Here is a 23,796-nt window from a genome sequence, read left to right on the forward strand (position 1 = left end):
TTTAATATTTAAGATGGGGTTTTAACTGCCATAACATTTCCTAAATTTATCTAAATTTTACTTTTTATTCAGTTCTTTTCTTTGCAATATGTATTTAATTACTTGCTATAGAATTTCTTCTCATTTTTCCAACTTCTGTCTACAAGGATGGGTAGGCTACAATTTTGCACGATCTACCTGAAAAATGAAATATTTTTTGAACATGGAAGAAACAACTGTTGGTTATTTATTATGTTAAAAACTGTTTACATCCCACTATTTAAAAATAAACGATTCACGACCAAAAATAAGTGTTTTATTTTTCTTTTTGTGATCCTCCCTCTCCAGCTTTTCTTGTTTAAGATTGTTGCCATAACCCTCTTGGTAAAACGGAATTGCACATAGACATTGCAGAGGCAGTTGTTTTAAGATACAGTAATTGTTTTATGGCACTTGGAAGTGGCGCACATATAATATAACTTGATGGTGTAGCATCAGTTGCTTGTTAGGAAATGACCTTGCAGTTTACAAAATGGACACCTTGTCTTGGTTTCTTTATATGTAAATGGAATAAACCCATTTGTGCCACTAAGTAGTATGCATAAATTAAGTAAATATGTTTTCATGACGCTTTCAAAGAAAATTTAAATATTTTAGCTAATGAACGATGAAAATATTTCAGTGTAAAATACAGTGAAAAATGTCATTAGGATTTTCTGTGGCATGTTAGAATGGATGATTTACATTGAATTTTGCTTTGGAGACATATGGCTGTAAATTGAAGAATGTTTCTCATCTATCAAGTTTTTAATAATTGAAAATTTAATAGGTATTATAGTTAATACATATATGTAGTTGTAAATATAGGTATAGTTAATATTCATGAAAAAGTTATATGACTTGGTAGTAAACAAGTAGAATATTGAATTAAAGTTGTGAAAAAGAAAATCTCCAGAAAACATTAAGGCCTTTTTCATTGAAAAATTTTCAGATGACACAATTCAAAATACATTTTGAATTTGTAATACATTGATTTTTGTAGTGTAATATAATACTTTGACTTTGTAATACATTGAAAATACATTGATAATTTGTGAGGTGTGATATGGAGCTACTTTGTTTATTATTCAGGTTTGTAAATAACCATTTATATATTCAGAGACGGTGTATAAATATAATACTATATTTAATTATACATTTTGCTTTATTGTCAGAATAATTTAAGGTATTTCCAAGTGCTTGATTTTCATTATTACAGTAGCTAGTAGCTTTTGATTTTATTATTGTGGGATTAACTGTTAATTTTCATCAAAAACTATTAAAATATATTATTATTACTTTTACCAAAACAGTGCTTTTAGTTACTTTGTGGGGAAACTTCATATAAATAAGACTATTCAAATGTCTTTAAAGTTACTATTGTATAGTTTCTATTTTTGAGAATTAATTTGATGACATTTTTAATGTTTTCTTAAATGACCAACTAAAATTCAGCTGTCATTATTACTTGGATAAGTACAGTTTACTCAAGGTTTTTCAAAGCTTCTTGAGGACAGGAACTGACCCAGTGCTTATTGTCATAAATCTGAAATTGCTAGCATAGTGTTTAGCAAATAGTATAGGTTTAATTTTTTATTGGACAAATAAAATGAATGAATGAAGACTATCCATTGATTTAATGTACCATATAGACATTTTTTAAAAGATCTATCAAATAAATTTTTAATTTATAAAGCTTATAGCTTTATCTCAAGAGAAAAGGAAAAAAAATATTTGGAAGTTCTTTGAACTTCATTTACCTGTTCAGGCATAATTCCTTTAGCCACACATTTTTTGAACTAGCACTAAATACTGTATAATGCATACATTGTCAACCTTTCATTTATGAAATGATAATAATTTTCTTCTTATTTCTTACAGGTCACTTCATGAAAATGTACATTAAAGGTTTTTTTTCCTAAATTAGATGAGTATAGATATATGTTTGATTCTTTTTGACTTATTTCATTTTTCCAGTAAAATATTAATAAAAAAATGTATGTAGAGTATATCCTGTGCTAAATGTGCCTGAGTACCTAATTTTAAGAATAAGTGACCTCTAGGGTGGAGCTTTTTATAAAATGAAGAATCTTGTGTTTTTAGTTTATCACATTCAGTTTATAATTTTGAATCTTTGTGTAGTGGTAGTTCCTAACTTACAATAGGATTAATTATATTTTAAAACTTGTAAAATGGTTTAGAACTTGGAACTTATGTTCTCAGAAACAATATGCTTGGTTAGATTTGCAGACAACTCACCAAATTTAACCTATAATATACTTGAATTTTAAGAGTAGACTAATACTATTAGAGAGTTGTAAAATTGTATTATTAGTTAATATAAATACTATATTGAAAATACCTATTACATTGAAAATACCTATAGGTATAATACCTATACCTATATTGAAAATAATGTGTACAATAATCTTTCTGTGGGAAAATCAATTCAGAATCTACCTTGAAATGCTAGGAATACATTTCTCTTGTGCTAGACATAACAACGTTATTAGGAACTTGTCCTCTGACACCCACTGGACATGAAGAGGAAGCTTTTCCTCAGTTCAGTGAGTGGTGCAACCTTACATCATCTGGGGCAAGAGGTCAGAGAATGAGAAATTGGAAGGAGCTAAGATCTGTTTTGTAACGTTGGACAAGTCATTTTACCTCTTAAGGTCTTTGGTTTTCTCATTTATAAATTGAGAATGTTGAAGTAGATGATCTCTGAGGTTCCTTTTGGTTACAAATAAAATTCAAAGACGTTTCGAAGCTAAGTGTAACCCTTTTTTCTGAGAGTTCATTTTCCCTTTCTAATGTGACTGCTTATATACTTCCTGTCAGAAAATTTCTCCTTTCTGGATCTACCTCTGGAAAGATTATAGTCTTACTCTTTTTCTCACATGCCTATTCGTGGGAGCAAGACTTTTTAGGTTTTTAAAGGAATTTTTGTTGTTGTTACGGTTGCTGTTTTGTTTGCTTTTGTTTTTATTCTTTTTTTAAACTCCCAGCACCACCAAGAAACAGAATTAAGATATCTCCAGAGAAATTGTTTTAGAAGGCAAAAATATTGTAACTAAAGTTGTGGAGTGGGTGTATGAAGGTAAAGAGTTGGAATATGACCTGAGAATAGGGTTGTCAGATAATGTACGGGGTATCCTGTATTTTTATTTGCTAAATCTGGCAGCCTTGCCTTGGGTGCTGTGGATCTTTGGGCCGGGCAAGAGTACGGTGATGGGGTGGTTGGAGGCAGAGGGAGACAGGGAGAAAGTCCTCCTTGAGGACAGGGCAGTTTTGTTGTTGTTGTTTTGGTTGTTTTGTTTTGCCCTCATTCATTTTTGTGTTTCTAGTACTTGTTCTTTAAGTTAAATGGATGTTTGAGCTGATATAATTACGACGGAAGAGCAGGTAAATAATTCTCTTAGGAAGGTGGTAAGATCAAGATGCTGTGAGAAAAGGGGTTATGAAACACAGCTGTGTTTGTCATATACACTGGAGTATTTTGTAGGTTTTTAATTAACTTCTTATTTGGAGGTTAATAATATTCAAGAATAACAGGTAACAGGGTAACGTGGTCTCCTAAGAGGAAAAGAAGTACCATTGCATGCTTGCTCTGCGTGCCAGCTACTGTATAGGTACTGTTATATTTATTGTCTTACTTATTTGATATCATAGTCTTATGAGGATTTTATGGAAGAAGGGGGTTAACTGAATTAAACAAGTTCATCCTGCTCAGCAGAAGCACAGGTTCTCTGGGCACCACTCTCTTCCCTTTACTGCTGAAGCAGCCATTTTAATAACTTGATAATAGTAATTCTGCCTGCCTGCTACCTCTCCTTCATCTGCATTTGCATAATCTCGTGGTGATTGTCCCGTGCTAAACCAATTATTCATTCAGCACATAATTTTTGAGGGCCAACTAGGTGCTAGATAGATACAGAAAAGAGAGTAAAATAGAGGTCTTGATTCTCTTAAGCAGCACGGTAAGAGACTGATACTAGAGAAAGGCACCCATTTATCATTAGAAATAGTGATGAGCGCTCTAAAGGATAAGAACAGGTAACCTAGTTTACCTTGGAAATCAGGGACAGCTTCTTTGAGGAAAGATTGGTGGACATTACCTATGTGAAAAAAGAATAGAAGGTAAAGAATGCGTGGAAAACAATTTTTGAGATGGGAAAGAGCTTGGCAGGTTCAATGGACTAAAGAAAGGCCAGAGTAGATGAAGCTGAGCTGTGTAGTGGGCAGGAGGGCTTTTGGAGGTAAACGGGAGGCAGACCAGGCAAGGTGCATTAGCTCTGGCTCAGTGAGAGGTATGGATTTCTACTTTAAGTGTATTGGGGAAGGCCATGAGGAAGTTTAACCAGGTTAATCCTGAATCAGGTCTGTCCTTTAAAAAGATCGCTCTGGCTTAGAGGGGGCCAGGGAGGCCAATCACAATTCTGCCCATTTCTGTAGTTTATTGGTCCAGTTCTAGACGCCCGCACTGAGCCAGGCTACTCAATTTTTCCTGGGTCCTAAGTGCCCAGAGGGTGGAATAATTTGTTTTCTCTCCAGTGGCTGAAGCTATAAAGCACAAAACTTTAAACAGAATGAATAAACAGAAAAAAAAAAAAAAAACCACAAAACTGAGAAACTGTTAATGGCCTTGTTTCTTGCCCTGTGAAGTAGATAAGCAGGGGCATCTTGAAGAAAGAACAAGAAGAGAAGCAGATACAGAGTCTTGGCTGTGTTCAAGTGTCTTTGTCCATGGTCCTGAGATTGGGTTGCAAGAGGCACCCTAGTATCTTTGTTATAAGTTGTCCTTTGTTACACAAACTAGTTGGAATGATATTTTTGGTGCTTGGCAACCAACTAATTGAGTCCTAGATTAAGTAATTTGTACAAGGTCACAACGCTAATAAAAATGGTAGAGGTGGAACTTGAATAGAGATTTCAAAGTCCCATTTTTTCCTATAACCATATGCTGCCAAGCCACCACTCCTTAAATTAATGATTCTAAAGTGATTCTAAGGAGGTGGGTGTCGGGTGTGATGACACCTGTTGGATGATGATGGCAGCAGTGCTTTATTTGGGGTATGTTTTGCAATGGTAAAACTTCCTGGCATTCTTTTCCGTTGAGTAACAGTTACTCAGGTCTACTCTAAAAAGTTAGCCTTTCTATAATGACTAACTCATTTGAAAAGAAAAAGAGAAAGAAAAAGCTTGTGTGTCGGGGAATGGATTAATTCATTTGATTCCTCTACTGAAAAACGTGAAGTCTGTTATGTTTTCATGTTATGCTACAAAAGTAAGCTTTTTTGTTTTCCATTCTTTTTTTTTTGTTTTGTTTTCCATTCTTTGATAAGACATATGTTGTCTTATATCTGGGTTTTGTTTGTTTGTTTTTTGGTAAATTTTTGTAACATAAATGTGCTCGATATAAAGCCAGAGAATTGTGGAAAGGTTAAGCAAAATGGGAGGAATATGAGAAGCATTTTATATTTTAGTTGGAGAAGAGAACTAGCACTCATTTATTTTGAAAACCAAAATAAAAGCTTTGTGTGATACACCATAATACATGGCTAGAAATTTATCAATTTTGTTGATATTTTCAAAGGACCCTTTTTTGTTTCATTGGTTTTCTCTGTTGATTTTCCATTTTCAATTTCATTGATTTCTGCTCTGTTTTTTTAAAAATTCTTCTGATTACTTTAGGCTTATACTGCTCTTCTTTCTCTAGTTTCCTAGGGTGGAAGCTGAGATTGATTTTAGATCTTTCTTCTTTCCTAATATATGCAGTCAGTGCTATAAATTTCCCTTTAAGCTTTTGATAGATCTCACACATTTTGATGAGTGGTATTTTAATTTTCACTTACTTCACAATAGTCAAAAATTTATCTGAGACTTCTTTGACCCATATGTTATTTAGAACTGTGTTATTTAATCTTCAAATATTTGGGGATTTTCCAGCTACCTTTCTGGTATTACTTTCTAGTTTAATTCCATTGTGGTCTGAGTGTATACGTTGTATGATGTCTGTTCTTTTGGGAGGAGGGTGTTTTACAGCCCAGAATATGGTCTATCTTGGTGAATGGTCTGTGTGAGCCTGAGAAGAATGTGTGTTCTTTGTTGTTGGGTGAAGTACTATATAAATGTCAATTAGATCCAGTTGACTGATGATTCTGTTCAGTTCAACCCTATCCTTATTACTTTTCTGCCTGTTGGATCTGTCAGTTACTGATAGAGAGGTGTTCAAGTCTGTAATAGTGAATCCATCTATATTTCTCCTTGCAGTTCTGTCAGATTTTGCTTCACATATTTTGGTGCTCTGTTGTTAGGTATATACATTGAGGATGTTATGTCTTCTTGGAGAATTTATACCCCCATCATTATGTAAAGCCCTTCTTTATCCCTGGGATATTCCTCTGCTCAAAAGTGTCTGCATTCTCTGAAATTGTGTCTTTGTATTTAAAGTGGGTTTCTTGTAGACAGCATATAGTTGGGTCTTTTTTTTTTCTAGTGCACTCAGATGTTCTGTCTTTTAATTGCTGTATTTGAACCATTCACATTTAAAATGGTTATTGATACAGTTGGATAACTATCTACCATATTTGTAACTATTTTGTATTCATTACATTTGTTCTTTTTTTTTAATACTTTTATCTTTTTCAGCCTTCTTTGGCTTTAATTAAGCATTTTATATGGTTTCATTTTTCTCTCCTTTCCTTGCATATCAATTATATTTCTTTTTAAAATGTTTTTAGTGCCCTAGAGTTTGCAATGTACATTTACAACTGATCTAAGTCCACTTTCACATAACATTATGCTGCTTCACAAGTAGCACAGGTATCTTATAACAGAATATATCAGGGACTTCCCTGGCGGTCTAGTGGTTAAGACTCCACGCTTCCACTGCAGGGGCCACGGGTCTGATCCCTCGTCGGGGAACTAAGATCCCGCATGCCTTGCTGCATGGCCAAAAAAAAAAAAGTAAAAACAAACCCCAGAATATTCCCAATTCCTCCATCCATTCCTTATATCATTGCTGCCATTCATTTAATTTATGCATATACTATAATTACCCAATACTTTGTGGCTATTATTACTTTGAACAAAACAGTTGTCTATTAAAATCAAAGAGAAATTAAAAATATATTTTATTTTACATTTATTTATTCATTCTCTGTTGCTCTTCCTTTCTTCATGTAGATCCAAGTTTCTGATCTATATTGTTTTCCTTCTCTCTGAACTTCTTTTGTCTTTCCTTTCAAGGAATGTCTACTGGTGACAGATTCCCTCAGTTTCCACTTGTCCAAAAAAGTCATTACTTCTTCACTTTGAAGGGTAATTTCTCTAGGTTGGTGCTTTTCCTTTCAACACTTTAAATATTTCACTCCACTCTCTTGTTCATGGTTACTGACAAGATGTCAGTGTAATTCTTATCATTGTTTCTCTATTCGTAAAGTGTTTTTTCCTCTGGCTTTTTCAGTATTTTCTCTTTGTCTTTTAGTTTTCTGCAGTTTGAATATTATATGTCTAGGTGTAGAGTTTTTGGTTTTTCATTCTTGGTGTAGTCTAAGCTTCATGGATTTATGGTTTGGCTCCTATCATTAATTTTGGAATATTCTCAGGCATTATTACTTCAAGTATTTATTCTACTCTTTTCTCTCTTCTCTTTCTGGTATTTCCATTATACATATGTTACACCTTCTTTAATTGTCCCACAGTTCTGGGATATTCTGTTCTGTTTTCTCATTCTCTTCTCTCTTTGCATTTTAGTTTGGGAAGTTTCTGTTGATACTTCTTCAAGTGCACTGATTCTTTTCTCATTTGTGTCCAGTTTACTGATGATCCTATCAAAGGCATTCTTCATTTCTGTTGCAGTATTTTTTATTTCTAATATTTCTTGGCTCTTAGAGTTTCCATCTCTCTGCTTACATTATCCATCTGCTTTTGCATGTTGTCCACTTTTTCCATTAGAGCCCTTAGTAATCATAGTGATTTTAAATTCCCAGTCTGATATCATAAAACCTCTGCTATATCTGAGTGTGGTTCTAATGCTTGCTTTGACTCTTCTGACTATGCTTTTTCTTTCCTTTTAGCATGACTTTTAATTTTTTTTTTGTTTTGTATTTATCTGACTGGGAATTAGGCTGTGGTTACTGTTTGCTGTAGCAGTAGGTGTCAGAGGTTTCAATTTCCTTTAGTGTCCTTGTTTTTGTTTCCCTTGTTGTCTTTGGATTTCCCTAGAAACACCTTCTTAAATAGAGTTAGAGTGTTACATTTTTTTTTTCAGCCATAATCCTGTTATTGTATAGGAGCCCTATTCATGTGGTGGTAAGGTGTAGGGGATGGAAGGTGGTCTATAACCCTATGATAAGATATCAGTCTTTTGCAGGGTCTGTGCCCCTGAGTCTTCACAAATGCTTCTCAGCTTCCGCTCTCCTTTCTGTAGGTATGTCAGTAAGGCTAGAGTGGGCAGGAATTGGGTAATTTTCTTTTCCCCAAGTTGGATAAAACTCTGGCAAAGTCTTTTGCTTTGCTGAATAGGCTTTTGTTGTGGAGAAATCTCTGAACTTATATCTGAATGGTTACTTTCCCCCTCCTCTGGCCAAACAGGAGGTGATTTTTCTCTGATCCTCACTATGATAACCTTGTGGGGCATAAAGCCCAGGAAAGTATAGCAGCCCATACCTCCTTAGAGGAGACCCCCAGGAGTTTTAAACTTTCAAACTAGTCCACAGTCAGTGTCCAGCAACTTGTTGAAGTTACCATTAAGTGTTCATACCAATTCCTGGCTCCTGTGGCTTCTGCTTCAGTTAGCTAATCTATATTCTCTGGATTCACTGTTCTCTCTAGTTTCTTGGGTGGCACTTTGTCCTGTGACTTCAGTCTCTGATGGATCTAAGAAAAGTCCATTGGTTTTCAGTTCGTTCAGCTTTTGTTTCGTTATGAGAGAAAGAATGATGGCTTCCAAGCCACTCCACATGTTGGAGTGGAACCTGGAAGTTATCATATGTATTTTAAAAAACTGCATAGTATTTCATTGTATAGGTAAACCGACATTTATTTCACTTATTCCTCACTAGTAGATGTTTAGGTTGCTTCCTTTCTTGTCATATGACAAGCCATGATGTAATAACCCTCCTTGAATAAACTGTTGTTTTGATTTTAATGGCTATTTTCAGTTATCTATATTCCTCCTGCAGTTATGTAGAAATTAATCAGGAATTGACTGTATTTAAATCAGAAGACTGGATTTAATTCTTAGTACTTTCACTTATTATGTACTCTTGGACCATTTTACTTCTGATAAGTTTCCTTATTTATGAAATGTAAATGATAAAAACTACCTTGAAGAGTTGTTGTGAGGATTAAATAATATAATAGAAGGCATTTGTAAACTATAAAGCACTATATAAAAGTTGGGTAGTTTAGGTATATCCAGTTGTGATATAAACTGTGAGTCTTAGTAATAAAGCACTCTGTTAATTAAATAGCTTTAGACCAGGCTGCTTAGTACAGTATTTTGAAAGAAGATACTTTGATTTATTGATAATTCTGAGAAAGGGGGCATAGTTGATTCTGAGACAGGGGTCATAGTTGATTCTGAGTGAGATAGCTAAGTAACAAGTACACTTTGAAAACTTAATTGAGGAAATAATATGTTGATGGAAGCTGATATAGTATACTCTTAAGTTTTTTTTTGTTTGTTTTTTGCGGTACGCGGGCCTCTCACTGTTGTGGCCTCTCCTGTTGCGGAGCACGGGCTCCGGACGCGCAGGCCCAGCGACCATGGCTCACAGGCCTAGCCACTCCGCGGCATGTGGGATCTTCCCGGACTGGGGCACGAATCCGTGTCCCCTGCATCGGCAGGCGGACTCTCAACCACTGCGCCACCAGGGAAACCCACATTAGGTTTTATGAAGATAAGAACTAAGAAAAGTAAGCAAAGCCAATTTTAACTTAGCTTTGCAATTATGCATTCAATATGTTGTTCTAAAACGTTGGTTAAGACTTAATCAGATAGAATTTTGATTTTTCATTTATTTCAATATTCTTCTCCAAAGTGACTTAGTAATTTTTGAGGTCATATAGTCTTTAGTGCCTTGATACTCAGAAGTATGATCTGTGGACCAGTAGTGTCAGCATCATCTTGAGAGCTTTTTAGAAATCCAGAATATGAGGCTTACCCCAAATCTACTGAATCATTTTAACAAAATCGCTGGATGACTGGTATGTCCCTTTACATTTGAGAAGCTCTGACTTAGTATACATAAATCTTGCAGTTGAGAAAGACCTTTGTCAAGGTTTTCAACTACGTAGTATTTCTGAATAGCTTATGATTTAAAGAGAGAAATGGGTATTGGGTTAAGTGTAACTTTACCAGTATTGTTAGAAATTATGCTAAACAGAGGGATGCACTTATCTATTTTAAAAATCTTACACACTTCTAACAGAGATGAGGATAGGCTGTTGCAAGCCTAATGATCTATAGGTCAATAATGAATTTTTTCTTAAAAAGAAAAATTAAGTTAATTTTTAAACTTGTCGAATGTGGTAATGATTTCTTCATCTGACTTCATTGGGAATTGAGAGATTCCATTTACATGTCTTTTCCAAAAAATTATATCTTTTCCTTTTAAAAGTAAAATTTGTGTTTTAATTACTTTCCATGGAAATAGTTTTAAAATTCACTTTTTAAAAAAATTTTAAAAGTTTTAAAATTTAAGGAGACTTTGCTTCCTTAAACAAAGTACATGGAATACAATTTAACCTTTTCTTAGTAATAAAGATTCCCCTAGCTCCTACCAAAGCCTTACATGTATAGATGCTCAGTTAAACTGATGAATTGACTTATTATGAAGACCTTCTGTTATTGCAGTTTGTTGTAATACAGAGATATTGATTATTAAAGGATATAGGATTATTTATACATATAACAAATGATCTACATTGCTGGCCTACATTACTGTGTTTGCAATTTTGAACTTTCCCTATCTTTCTCTGTCAGCTTTCAGTGTTTATATGGCTGCTTCTCTCAGCTTCCCCCTTTAATTTGTTGTTTCTAACTGCACTCTAAGAAACCAGATGAGACTATATATCACATGAGGGTCTTGACCTCTCCAGTCATTCATGCATTAATAGATATTTATTGAGCACTTATTAAATGCCAGGCTCTGCTAAGTACTGAGTATTCAGTGGAGAACAAAACAAAATCATTGTTCATGTGGAGCTTACATTCTAGTTGGGGAGATAGGCAATAGACAAATACCTGTATAATACATAAGTAATAAATACCTATGTAATAGGTGTAAGTTCTATGAAGAAAAATAAAGCAAGGCATAGATATAGTAAGTAATGGGAGGGGCCACTACTTTAAATAGGGTTGTAAGGGAGAGTGAAGGGAGCAGAGAGCTGAATGAAGTAAATTGAGATATGTATAATATTTTTTTAAAAAAGAGTACATAAATGTACAGACTATGGCTTCCACTTTGCCTAGAATCCTCAGGTGTTTATTTAAGGTATAAATCTTAAGTATTTCTGCAGTTTTGAACATGGCAACCAAAAGTATGGTTACCATCACGCTCTCTAAGGATTTTTATGTTACTTCTGGGAATGAAAAGTGGGCTGAAAGATGAGGTTTAAATGACAGAATATTGGAATTTTGGGAACATTTGAATGGTTTAAAAGAACAGTGGACTAGAATACAGTGATCAAAATTAGAATTGTTCTAAAATTTAAGACATAGATTGATTTAAAATAAAGATGTGCTATAAGCAGTCCCCTGAAGACGCAGAATGGCTTCCCATGTGGCTGTATTGCTCTTGACTTAATAGTGACACCAGTAATCACAGTAGCACCATTTTTTGAGCCCCTATTATGTGCTAGGCACTGTTCTAGGCATATGTATGGTGTAATCTTCAGAACAACCCAGTGAGGAGGTATAATTCTCACTTTTATCAGGTGGAAACTAAGGTTTAAGCATAGACAGCTACAGTCTTTCACAATACTAGCCAAAATCTAACTGCCCAATCTCTTATGCTTACTCCTGACTCAGGTGTCCTCTAGATGTAGGGGAAAAATGGGATTATTTTGATTAACTTGTTAGGTGGCAAAATTGGAGGTATGTGTTGGGGATTGGTTCCAGAGTTCAAGCCACGCGCAGAGTAAAAATCGTGTACCAAATTAGTGAACCCTCAAAAGAGTTGAGTGAAAATGGCTGTATCATATCCTTTTGATGAAAATGCAGTTATTTTGCCAGCAATTTGCATACAATCAAAAGTTTACTGAATTGATATTGTAAAGAAACCAGTACTTTGCTTTAAAGATGACCTCAAATGCTAGGTGATTAGGTGATGTTATTAGAAATAGAGAAGTCCAAAGAATGAGTAAATTTTCTTTGGGGGGAGAGTGGGGAGTCACTGATGATGAATATGATTTTGGATATGTTGAAAATGAGTTAATGAGACATTATTGTGTTGCTGTCTGGCAGACGGCACAGGTCTAAATGTTTACAGGTGTGTTAGGGTTGTTTGTATCAGTAATTTAGAGGTGATAGTTCAAGATCTGGATATAGGTGGATTCATGAAGAAGAGAGAGTATAGAATGAACTGGGGTATAACAAAACTGTTGATTCCCGACTCATTATTTACAGAGTGGAAATTAAAAGGACAGCCAGAAGAGGATGCTGAAGATGTGATCAGAGAAGATGTAATGTGTTGCGTTCTGATATGACTGTTCAGTAGGGACCAGAGGATAAAGTAAGGCCTGTGGTCTGGGGCAATTCTCCTTTGAAAAGAAATCTGAAATGCTAGTGAGGTAGGAAGGGAAGCAAAGCCAAAGGTATGTTGATGGTTTTGAAAACAGAGGAGAATGAAAGGATCACAAGGACTGGGTAAGGACAAAGAAATTTAATAATGAGGACTTGGAGGGGTGGAATAGAATATTTAGGTCAGAAAGGGACATTTCATAGATGGAGATGTTAGAGGCAGAACTGTTAGAGTCTATACTGACTCTTGATGTATGCTCAGTAGTAGAGGGGAAGGGGCTACTCCTCAGTCCTCAGGACTGGAAGGACTGAAGTTTGAGCCCTCAGGAGAGATGAGGTATACTTTACACAGCTTTGCTCTAGCCTTTATGCCTCTAACCGTTGCCCTGGGGTTAGTAGGCAGTGCACGCCACATTATTTGAAGTGGGAATTTTGGAGGGAGAAAAAGCATCATGCATTACTTGTGAATGCTCAATTATAAATATATTCCCCTTCTTGCTTGCAAAAATAAGTCTTTTCATTGTGATAGAGACAGGCAACAATTGTGTACCTAATATATAGGAGATCAGTGTTAATATCATTTTTATCATCCGTGTAGTCATGGAAGTAAATGAAATAAAGAATATCCCTTAATGGATATGTATATAAAGGACTTAGTTTCATTAACATTAAAAAGAAAATGTAAATTTCTTTTTTGTAATTTTATGCTAAGTACAGAAAGATGACATTAATGACCTGTCATCAGTTGAACATGAATTTTAATATATATTTCATGTAATAGGGATGGATTTATGAGTTCTCCAATTAATTTTTTTAATTTTTAAAAATTAAAAAAAATTATTTATTTATTTTTGGCTGCATTGGGTCTTCATTGCTGCGTGCACGCTTTCTCTAGTTGCGGCGAAAGTGGGGGCTGCTCTTCATTTTGGTGGCTTCTCTTGTTGCAGAGCACGGGCTCTAAGCGCGCGGACTTAAGTAGTTGTGGTGCGTGGGCTCAGTAGTTATGGCTCGCGGGTTCTAGAGTGCAGGCTCAGTAGTTGTGGCACACGGGCTTAGTTGCTCCGGGGCATGTGGGATCTTCCCAAACCAGGGCTAGAACCCATGTCCCCTGCATTAGCAGGTGGATTCTTTTTTTTTTTTTAACATCTTTATTGGAGTATAACTGCTTTACAATGCTGTGTTAGTTTCTGTTGTATAACAAAATGAATCAGCTATATGTATACATATATCCCCATATCCCCTCCCTCTTGTGTCTCCTTCCCCCCTTCCCTATCTCACCCCTCTAAGTGGTCACAAAGCACCGACCTGATCTCCCTGTGCTATGCGGCTGCTTCCCACTAGCTATCTATTGGCAGGTGGATTCGTAACCACGGTGCCACCAGGGAAGCCCTCCAACTAATTTTAAGTTAATTAAATCTGCTCATTAAAAGGCTGACTGTTGGGCTTCCCTGGTGGCGCAGTGGTTGAGAGTCCGCCTGCCGATGCAGGGCACGCGGGTTTGTGTCCCGGTCCGGGAGGATCCCACATGCCGTGGAGCAGCTGGGCCCGTGGGCCATGGCCGCTGGGCCTGCGCGTCCGGAGCCTGTGCTCCGCAATGGGAGAGGCCACAACAGTGAAAGGCCCACATACCGCAAAAAAAAAAAAAAAAGTCTGACTGTTATGTGAGAGGTCATGGTAAGAGCAGAAACTGCTGGCTTAAATAGTATTTACTGTAATATTCTTATGGAGTCTTTTTAGGGTAAAATGAGATACTTGTTATAAAAAAGACTTGAAACAAGTCTATATTAATATAAGTTGTTACTGTTATAGGCACATATGGGACTAGGACCATAGATAAGGTCATGATTTACATTTTTAATGAAATATTTAATGTGGTATTTAAATGTTTCCAATGTAATAAATGACTAGAATAAATAATGTTTGTTTTGATATTCATCAATTTAGCTTTATTATTTTTAATTTTTAAGTAACTCTCTATACCAGTAATACTGAATTTTAAAGAAAGGTGGTGATGATTTATTGAAAATTAAATCACTTATTTTCTTTTTAATTTTTTTGTATTTGTTTTTCATCTGCAGCTGCCTCCCCAAATGATAGAATTAGCCATAACTGACCTTATTTGAGGATTACAGTGAAACAATCAAATCCTTTAAGTTAGGTATAGATGTGTCTTACTTTAAGGACATTTAATATGAAACTGCTAATGGAGTAAGTGTAGATAAAAATAAGAAAAAAGGCCCAAGGACTAAGTCCTAGGGTACTCTTAATATTTAGAGGTAGAGAAGATGAGGAGAAGGAGGTAGGAGGAAAGCCAGGAACTTGAGGTTTCCTGAAAGCCACATTAAGTGATTTCAAGGAGTGAACAACTGTGTCAGATGCTGTTAAGAGGCTGAGTGAAAAGAGACTTCAGAATTAACCACTGGATATAGCACATAACTGACCTTGGTCAGATGGTTTGATACAGTGCTGGAAATGAAAGCCCGAATGGGGCAGATTTAAGTGAGAATTGCAGGAGAGAAATCAGGGAACTAATTCAAGGAATTTTACCAAAAAGGAGGGTGGAGAAATCAGGGAATGGGGGGTTGAATGGCTAGAGGCAGAAGTAGGACCAAGAGAAGTTTGTTTTTGTTGTTGCTGTTCTGTTTTTTTTTTTTTTTTAAGATGGATGAAATTATAGCACTTCCTTCTGTTGATGACAGTGATCCAGTAGAGGGAAAACAGTGCTGCAGAAGAGAAAGAAGGGATAATTAATCCTTACTGTATAAATAAGATTTGGGAACTGGCCTGGAACTTTCCCACCATGTGAAATGGTTTCTGTGGAGAAATTTTTCACTTCGACATAGACAGATTACAAATGAGTAGTAATCCAACTCATCTACCATTTTATACTTGTAGATTATTATTATTATTATTTATTTATTTATTTTTTGCGGTATGTGGGCCTCTCATTGTTGTGGCCTCCCCCGTTGCGGAGCACAGGCTCCGGATGCGCAGGCTCAGTGGCCATGGCTCACGGGCCCAGCCGCTCCGCGGCATGTGGGATCCTCCCAGACCAGGGCACGAACCTGTGTCCCCTGCATCGGCAGGCGGACTCTCAACCACTACGCCACCAGGGAAGCCCACTTGTAGATTATTTTTAGTGATGGGATGGAAATTGTTAAAGCCACATACCAGTTTTCCATTGTGATAACTGCATTTATTTTCAAGTCAGGAATAGGATTGTAATATGCTCACAGAAGATAGCTAAGCTCACTGATGTACACTGAATTTGCACTATGTTTTAATCCCTTAGTCAAGATTTTTTTGCTTGCACATTTCCAGAAAGAAATGTACTCTTCTGCACACTGAAGTTGAGTAGTATAATATTACTACTATAAGTTTAAATCATTTTTTTGTTAATAGGTGGTAGAAAATAATCATTGTATAACAGGATATGAGTGTTGACTATTGGAATAAATGGTTATTGCTATTTGATTAAATGGATTTTTGAGAGCTGTATTGGAATATAACTGACATACAATGAATTGTACACTTGGATAAGTTTTGACTTATGGATGCACTTTGAAACCATCATGACAATCAAGATAATAAACCCCTCCCCTCAATTTCCTATTCTTCCTTTGTAATTCCTATATCCTATCTTTCCTACTCCTTCATCTATCCCAATCCCTACCTTAGGCAACGACTAATCTACTTTCTGACACTATAGGTTAGTTTGTATTTTCTAGAACTTTATATGAATGGAATCACACAGTATAGAGTCTTTTTTGTTTGGCTTCTTTCACTCAGCATAATGATTTTAAAGTTCATCTGTATTGTCACATCCATCATTAGTTCATTTTTTTGCTGAATACTATTCTGTTTTGTAAACACTATTCCAGTGGAAAGCAATTTGTTATTCATTCGTCTGTTGGTGGTCATTTGGGTTGTTTCCAGGTTTTGGCTATTACAAATACAGCTACTGTGAGCATTCATGTAGAAGTCATTATTTGGACATATGCTTTCCTTTGAGTAAATACCTAGAAGTAAAATGGCTGGGTCATATAGTAGGCATGTGTTTAACTTTATAAGAAAGTACCAAAGTCTATTTCAAAGTGGTTATGTCATTTTATAATATTTCTACAAGCAAGGTAGGAGTTCAGCTGCTCCACATCCTCACCATTTTAGTTTTAGCCATTCTAATAGGTGTGTAGTGGTATCTCCTTGTGGCTTTAATTTGCATTTCCCTAAAGACTAATGATGTTGATCATCTTTTTGTATGCCATTTGTATATTTTCTTTGTGAAGTATCTGTTTAAATCTCTGGATGTTTAGCTTTGGATTATTTGTTTTCTAATTGAATTTTGAGGGTTCTTTATTCTAGATACATGTGTTTTATCAGATATGTGATTTGTGAATATTTTCTCTCAGCCTGTGGATTGTCTTTTCATTCCCTTAATGGTATCTTTCAAAAAGCAGAAGTTCTTGATTATGATGAATTCCAATTCAAAAATTTCTTCTTTCATGGATTGTGCTTTTGGTGTTATATCTAAGAGATCTTTGCCTAACCCGAGGCTATTTTCTTGTAGAAGTCTTATAGTTTTACATTCTGCATTTAGGTCTATGACTTATTTGTACATGGTATGAGGTAAGGATCAGAGTTCTTTTTTTTTTTTTTTTAATACAGATATCCAAATGTTGTAGCACCATTAAAAAAAAGAATATTAACTTTGCACCTGTGTAAGAAATCAGTTGACCCAATAATCCATCTGTTGGATTATTTCTGGAGTTTTTTCTATTCCATTGGATATTTGTCTGTCTTTATACCAATACCACACTACCTAGAATAGTGTAGCTTTATAACAAGTATTGAAGTCAGGTAATATAAATCCTCTAATATTGTTTTTCTTTTTCAGAGGGCTCTGTATTTCTTCTTGAGTGAGCTTTAGTGGTTGTCCAGGAATTTTTTCCATTTCATTTAAGATGTGGAATTCATTGGTGTAAGTTGTTTATAGTATTTCCTAACTATTCTTTTAGTATCTGTAGAATCTATAATGATAGCACTCCTCTCATTCCAGATATTGTCAATTTGTATCTCCCTCAAATGCCACCCTCCCCGCCTCAGCCTGGCTAGTGGTTTATCATTTTTATTGATGTTCTCAAAGAACCAGCTTTTGTTTTTGTTGATTTATTGCCCCCTCCATTATTTTTCTGTTTTCTGTTCCATTGATTTTTGCTCTCACCTTTACTATTTCCTCTATTTTGCTTACTGCCAGTTTAATTTGCTTTATTTTTTCTAGTTTCTTGAGGCGAAAGTAGTTGAGGCCATTTATTTGAGACCTTTCTTCTTTTCCAATACAGAAATTTTAGTGCTATAATTTTCCCTTTATGTACTACTTTAGCTGCTTCTCTCAAATTTTGATACATTTTTCTCATTTTCATTCAACTCAAAACAAGTTTTTTTCTTTTCATTTCCTCTTTGACTTGGGGTTATTTGGAAATATGCTTCCTGATTTCCAAATATTTGAGAATTTTCCATATATCCTTCTGTTGATTTCTAACGTAATTAGATTGTAGTCAGAAAAAAATACCTTGTAGGATTTGGATCCCTTTTAATTTAGTCTTACTTATTTTATGACACAGAAGTGGTCTCTCTTGGTAAATGTTATTTATATACTTGTAATACTTGAAAAAATGTGTATTGTTTTGGGATAAGATGTTCTATAAAGTTCACTTAGGTTAAGTTGGTTGATGGTGTTCTTCTAGACATCTGTATGCTTATTGATTTTCTGTCTACTTATTGTATTAGTTATTGAAAGAGAATGTTGAAATTTCTAACTGTATGTTAGTCCGAATGATTCCCTTTATCTCTGGTAGTATTCTTTCTCTGAAATCAACTTTGATGTTAATATAGTCACTCCAACTTTTTTTTTTTAGTGTGGTGTATCTTTTCCTGTCCTTTTACTTTTAACCTATTTGTGTATTCATATTTAAAACATGTTTCTTGTAGGCAGCGTGTGGGTGGGTCTCATTTTTATAATCCAGTCTTACAGTCTCTGCCTTTTAACTGGCATGTTCAGATAATTTATGGTTATTGTGATTATTGATATGGTAGGGTTTAAATCTACCATTTTGCTATTTGTTTTCTTTTTGTCTTAACTGTTCATCAATCTTTTTTTTTTTTTTTTTTTTTTTTTTGTGGTACGCGGGCCTCCCACTGTTGTGGCCTCTCCCGTTGCGGAGCACAGGCTCCGGACACGCAGGCTCAGCGGCCATGGCTCATGGGCCCAGCCGCTCCGCGGCATGCGGGATCTTCCCAGACCGGGGCACGAACCCGTGTCCCCTGCATTGGCAGGCGGACTCTCAACCACTGCGCCACCAGGGAAGCCCTGTTCATCAATCTTTTATCTCCTTTTTTGTCTTCTTTTAAATTAATTTTTTTAATGATTCTATTTTTTCTCCTTTGTTGGCTTAATAGCTATAATTCCTTGTGATATTTTAGTGTTTACTTCAGAGTTTATAGTATACATCTTTAACTTGCCATAGTTTACTTTTAAGTGGAGTGGTGAATTTTTCACAGATCAATTTGTTCAGCTTTCAAATTGTCACTACAGGCTCACATTCATTTGGACTTTGGCGTCATATACACCTGGATTCAAATCCCAGCCATGATACTTACTCAGTGTAGGATTGCTTACACTTTCTATGCCTTAGTCTTCTCATCTATATAATGGAGTTAAACTCTTTCATAGAATGGTGCCTGACATACAGTAAACTATAATTCGTAGCTACTTTTATTAAAAATCATGTTGATGACAATCTCTTAACGAATTCTAGCTACCTTGACATCATTCTATTTTTCCTATCATGCTAAAGTACCTATTACTTCTTTTTTTAAAATAAATTTATTAATTTAATTTATTTTTATTTTTGGCTGTGTTGTGTCTTCGTTGCTGCATGCAGGCTTTCTCTAGTTGCGGTGAGCGGGGGCTACTCTTTGTTGCGGTGCACAGGCTTCTCATTGCGGTGGCTTCTCTTGTTACGGAGCACGGGCTCTAGGCACACGGGCTTCAGTAGTTGTGGCTCATGGGCTCTAGAGTGCAGGCCCAGTAGTTGTGGCGTACAGGCTTAGTTGTTTTGCGGCATGTGGGATCTTCCCGGACCAGGGCTCGAACCCGTGTACCCTGCATGGGCAGGTGGATTCTTAACCACTGTGCCACCAGAGAGGCCCCATTATTACTTCTTTAGATTAGTCATTTGTCTGCTGCTGTTCTGCCTTTCTCAATTTGAATCATTCCTCTTGCCAAGTTAATCTTTCTCCAATATAACACCAGTCATATCACATCATTTCTCAGTTCAAAACTATTTCCACCTGACTGCTCACTTCCTCCAGAATTAAGGACAAACTCTTCATACTGACAAGCAACATAGCCCATTGTATCTGTCTTCAATTTATCTTTCCCCTTCTTTTCCTTCACTATTCTTCTACTTTTATTCTGTATAGTTCAGTCAAACTGCATTCTCTTTCTTCTCCGAATATATACTGTAGTTTCCTGACTCCGAATTTGTTGTTGCTATTTTGTATGTCTCTATAAAATTTTGAGAGCAAGTATGTCTGAAAATTACCTCTTGTACCAGTGTTCACCTGTCATGATCCTTTGCATCTTTGAAGGCTCTCATCAAATTCCATCTATTTCATTGAGCTTTTCCTGATACTTAGTTGGTTGTGGTCTTTCCATTCATCACATTTCTGCAGTTCTCCTGTGCTTTTCTTATATCACTGGCCTTGTACTACCTTTGGTTATACAGGTCCAAAATTCCTTACCTGTAGTTCTAAAGTTCAAAAGACTCTGAAAACTAGAAGTTTCTTTTTTAAAAAAAAAAAAAGACTAGATTGGTGGCTCTGGTAGGCAAAATAATGCCCCCCCCAAAGATGTCCATGTCCTAATCCCTGGAACCTATGGACATTTTACCTTATTTGGCAAAAGGGACTTTGCAGAGATGATTAAATTAAAGAACTTGCAATGGAACTTGTATAAAGGGCCAGAGAGGAAATATTTTAGATTTGCCATATGATCTCTGTTGTATCTACTCAGCTCAGTCATTGTAGCCAAAAAGCAGCCACAGTAAAATGTAAATAAAGGAGTATAACTGTTTCAATAAAACATTATTTATAGACAAGGAAAAAAAAAAAGATCTTGCAGTGGGGAGATTAGCTTGGATTACCTAGATGCACTCAGTGTAATCACAGGAGTCCTTATTAGAGGAAGAGAGAAGCAAGGGAGTCAGAAGGAAATGTCATGGCAGAAGTAGAGGTTAGAGTAATGGGATTGCTGACTGTGAAGATGAAAGAAGGCCAGGAGCCAAGGAATGCAAACAGCGTCTAGAAGTCAGGCAAGGCAAAGAACAGATCCTCCCATTTATCCTCTAAAAAGAACGCAGCCCTGTAGACACCTTGTCTTTAGCCCAGTGAGAGTTCTGACTTGTAGAAGTATAAGATAATAAATTTGTATTGTGTAAGCCACTACGTTTTGTGGTAATTTGCTACAGCAGCAGTTGGAAGCTAATACAGTGATAAAACCTGACCTGAACTGATGGGAGGCTATTTATAGTCAATATTTATACCAGTTAGTAAATATTTATACATTTCATCATAGAAATAACAATGTTGGATCATAGGGTGCTGACCTAGACCTTGCTGAGTGGTTTCTTAATATATAGTATATATACTGTATTGCCTTTCTAAAATCTGGGAAATTCTAAATTCTGAAACACATTTTCCCCCAAAGCATTTCAAAAAAAAGAGTTTGTGGACCTAAAGTCATTTACACTAAATAATGTCTCTTTCCCTCTAAAAGATTACTATAAGCTAAGTGAGGGCAGAAATTGAGATTTATCTTTGTGTCTCCAGTTCAATGACTTACAGGTAATATGTGTGAAAAAAATATTATTGAATTGACCTTAAATATTTGTATACACTGTGGGGAGTATAAGGTTGTAGGAGACCTGCCAAAATCATCTCAGATCCTAGTGAGGGAGATAAGACATGTATTGGCTCATGATGAGGCATTCCAATGTAAGTGACATACAAATAGCATCAGAGAAGGACTGAAGTAATCTGTGAAAGTTCCACTAAAGAGGGGACTTTTTAGCTGTAACAATGACTACCATTTGTATAGCACCTTCTGTACTAGGTTCTTTTTTTTTTTTTTTTTTTTTTTTTTTTTTGCGGTACGCGGGCCTCTCACTGTTGTGGCCTCTCCCGTTGCGGAGCACAGGCTCCGGACGCGCAGGCTCAGCAGCCATGGCTCACGAGCCCAGCCGCTCCGCAGCATGTGGGATCTTCCCGGACCGGGGCACGAACCCGCGTCCCCTGCATCGGCAGGCGGACTCTCAACCACTGCGCCACCAGGGAAGCCCTGTACTAGGTTCTTAATGTGCATTACTAAATCCCCACAAAAATCTTATGATAAAACAGATGCTCAGGGATGTTAAATAACTCAGTCTTAAAGGTGAGTAGATTGAGATTGGGTTCATTCTTTGAGGAGAGAATGGCATGAGCAGAAGTCTGGAAGTAGTTGTATAGAAGTCACAGAATAAGTTCAGAGAATTAGATTCTTTTAAGACTTTATCTACATAATACTGTAATTGATCTAAAATATAGTTATCTGTTAAATAAAATGTTAACTGTTAGTCTCTCTGGTTGCTGGGATTTGGGATAATTTTATTTTCATGTATGTGAATATTTTCTAAATTTTCTTCAAGAAACGTGTACTGATTATATAACTGGCAGCAATAAACATTATTTCACAGGATTAAAAGACAAGTATGGGGGCTTCCCTGGTGGCACAGTGGTTGGGAGTCCGCCTGCCGATGCAGGGGACACGGGTTCATGCCCCGGTCCGGGAAGATCCCACATGCTGCAGAGTGGCTAGGCCCGTGAGCCATGCCCTCTGAGCCTGTGTGTCCGGAGCCTGTGCTCCGCAACGGGAGAGGCCACAACAGTAAGAGGCTTGTGTACTGCAAAAAAAAAAAAAAAAAAAGACAGGTATGTTGTTTCTGAATATAGTTGGGAAAACACTTCATTTGAAGCTAACTACTATTTGATATATATTTTTTTAAATTAGTGAGCTATCTAAACTTATTTAGTTTGTTTTACTGTACTAATTTACATGCCATATAGATATGTTATTCCACTTTAAAGTAACTGACCTTAGAAATTCCCTCTTTCAACTGCCTATAGAGAATCATTATTTAAAAATCTGTTTCAACATTAGTTATTGCTTTTATGCTGGAAACAGTGTAATTCTGTCTTTGGAAATACACTGTACTGTGTTTGAAATTAGTGTATAGATTCCATTTCTGTATATTTCAGCAACCTAGTATTTAACCTGAGAAGTGTTCCTATAGAGAAATAGAAGAAGTGAGAAAAGCCTATTGTGAAAAGTCACACTAGCAGTAATATGATTATCCCTGTACATACTCTAGGCACATAGGAATTAGGTTTTATTTGTTGGACAATTAATAATCTAAGATGATGGTAACAGGTACTTATTTTAGGCAATAAATTGTATTTTCATGTTGGGTGTTGACCCTGGAAATCTTTTCATTTTCATTCCCTGTGGTAAATTTAGTTTTGTCCATCCTTCTTTTATTATCTGCAGTTATTGGAGAATAAACCAATGTGGTACCATACAAAAAATTAAATATTGATTATTTTAAAAAATATTTATTGAACACTTACTATGTAGCAAGCAGTATGCTAAGTATTTATACAGTAATGAATGAAGCATAGTTTGTACTCTCAGGGCACTTACAGCCAGGTAGGAAAGATATAACAAGTAGATAAGTAAGTATGTATTTATCAATTGAAAACATGCTATGAAGGAAACAAATAGGGCACTATAATAGGACAAGAAGGGGACATATGTGAGAGGAGTTAGGAAAGGCCTTTTTGAGCCTTGAGAAATGAAAAGAGGCCAGTGACGTCAAGAGGGAACAGTGCATACAAAGGCCCTACAGTGAAAAGAGCGTGGTACGAAAGGAAAA

At 36.0% G+C, this 23,796-nt stretch overlaps 1 protein-coding gene across 1 annotated transcript in view; it reads left to right on the forward strand.

Annotated features, from left to right (window-relative positions):
• Positions 1-23,796, forward strand: part of WASF1 (WASP family member 1) — an 88,404-nt gene that overhangs the window by 1,699 nt on the left and 62,909 nt on the right. The window lies entirely within an intron of this gene.

This window comes from Phocoena phocoena, chromosome 12 (assembly GCF_963924675.1).
Source record: "Phocoena phocoena chromosome 12, mPhoPho1.1, whole genome shotgun sequence".
NCBI classification, from domain to species: Eukaryota; Metazoa; Chordata; class Mammalia; order Artiodactyla; family Phocoenidae; genus Phocoena; species Phocoena phocoena.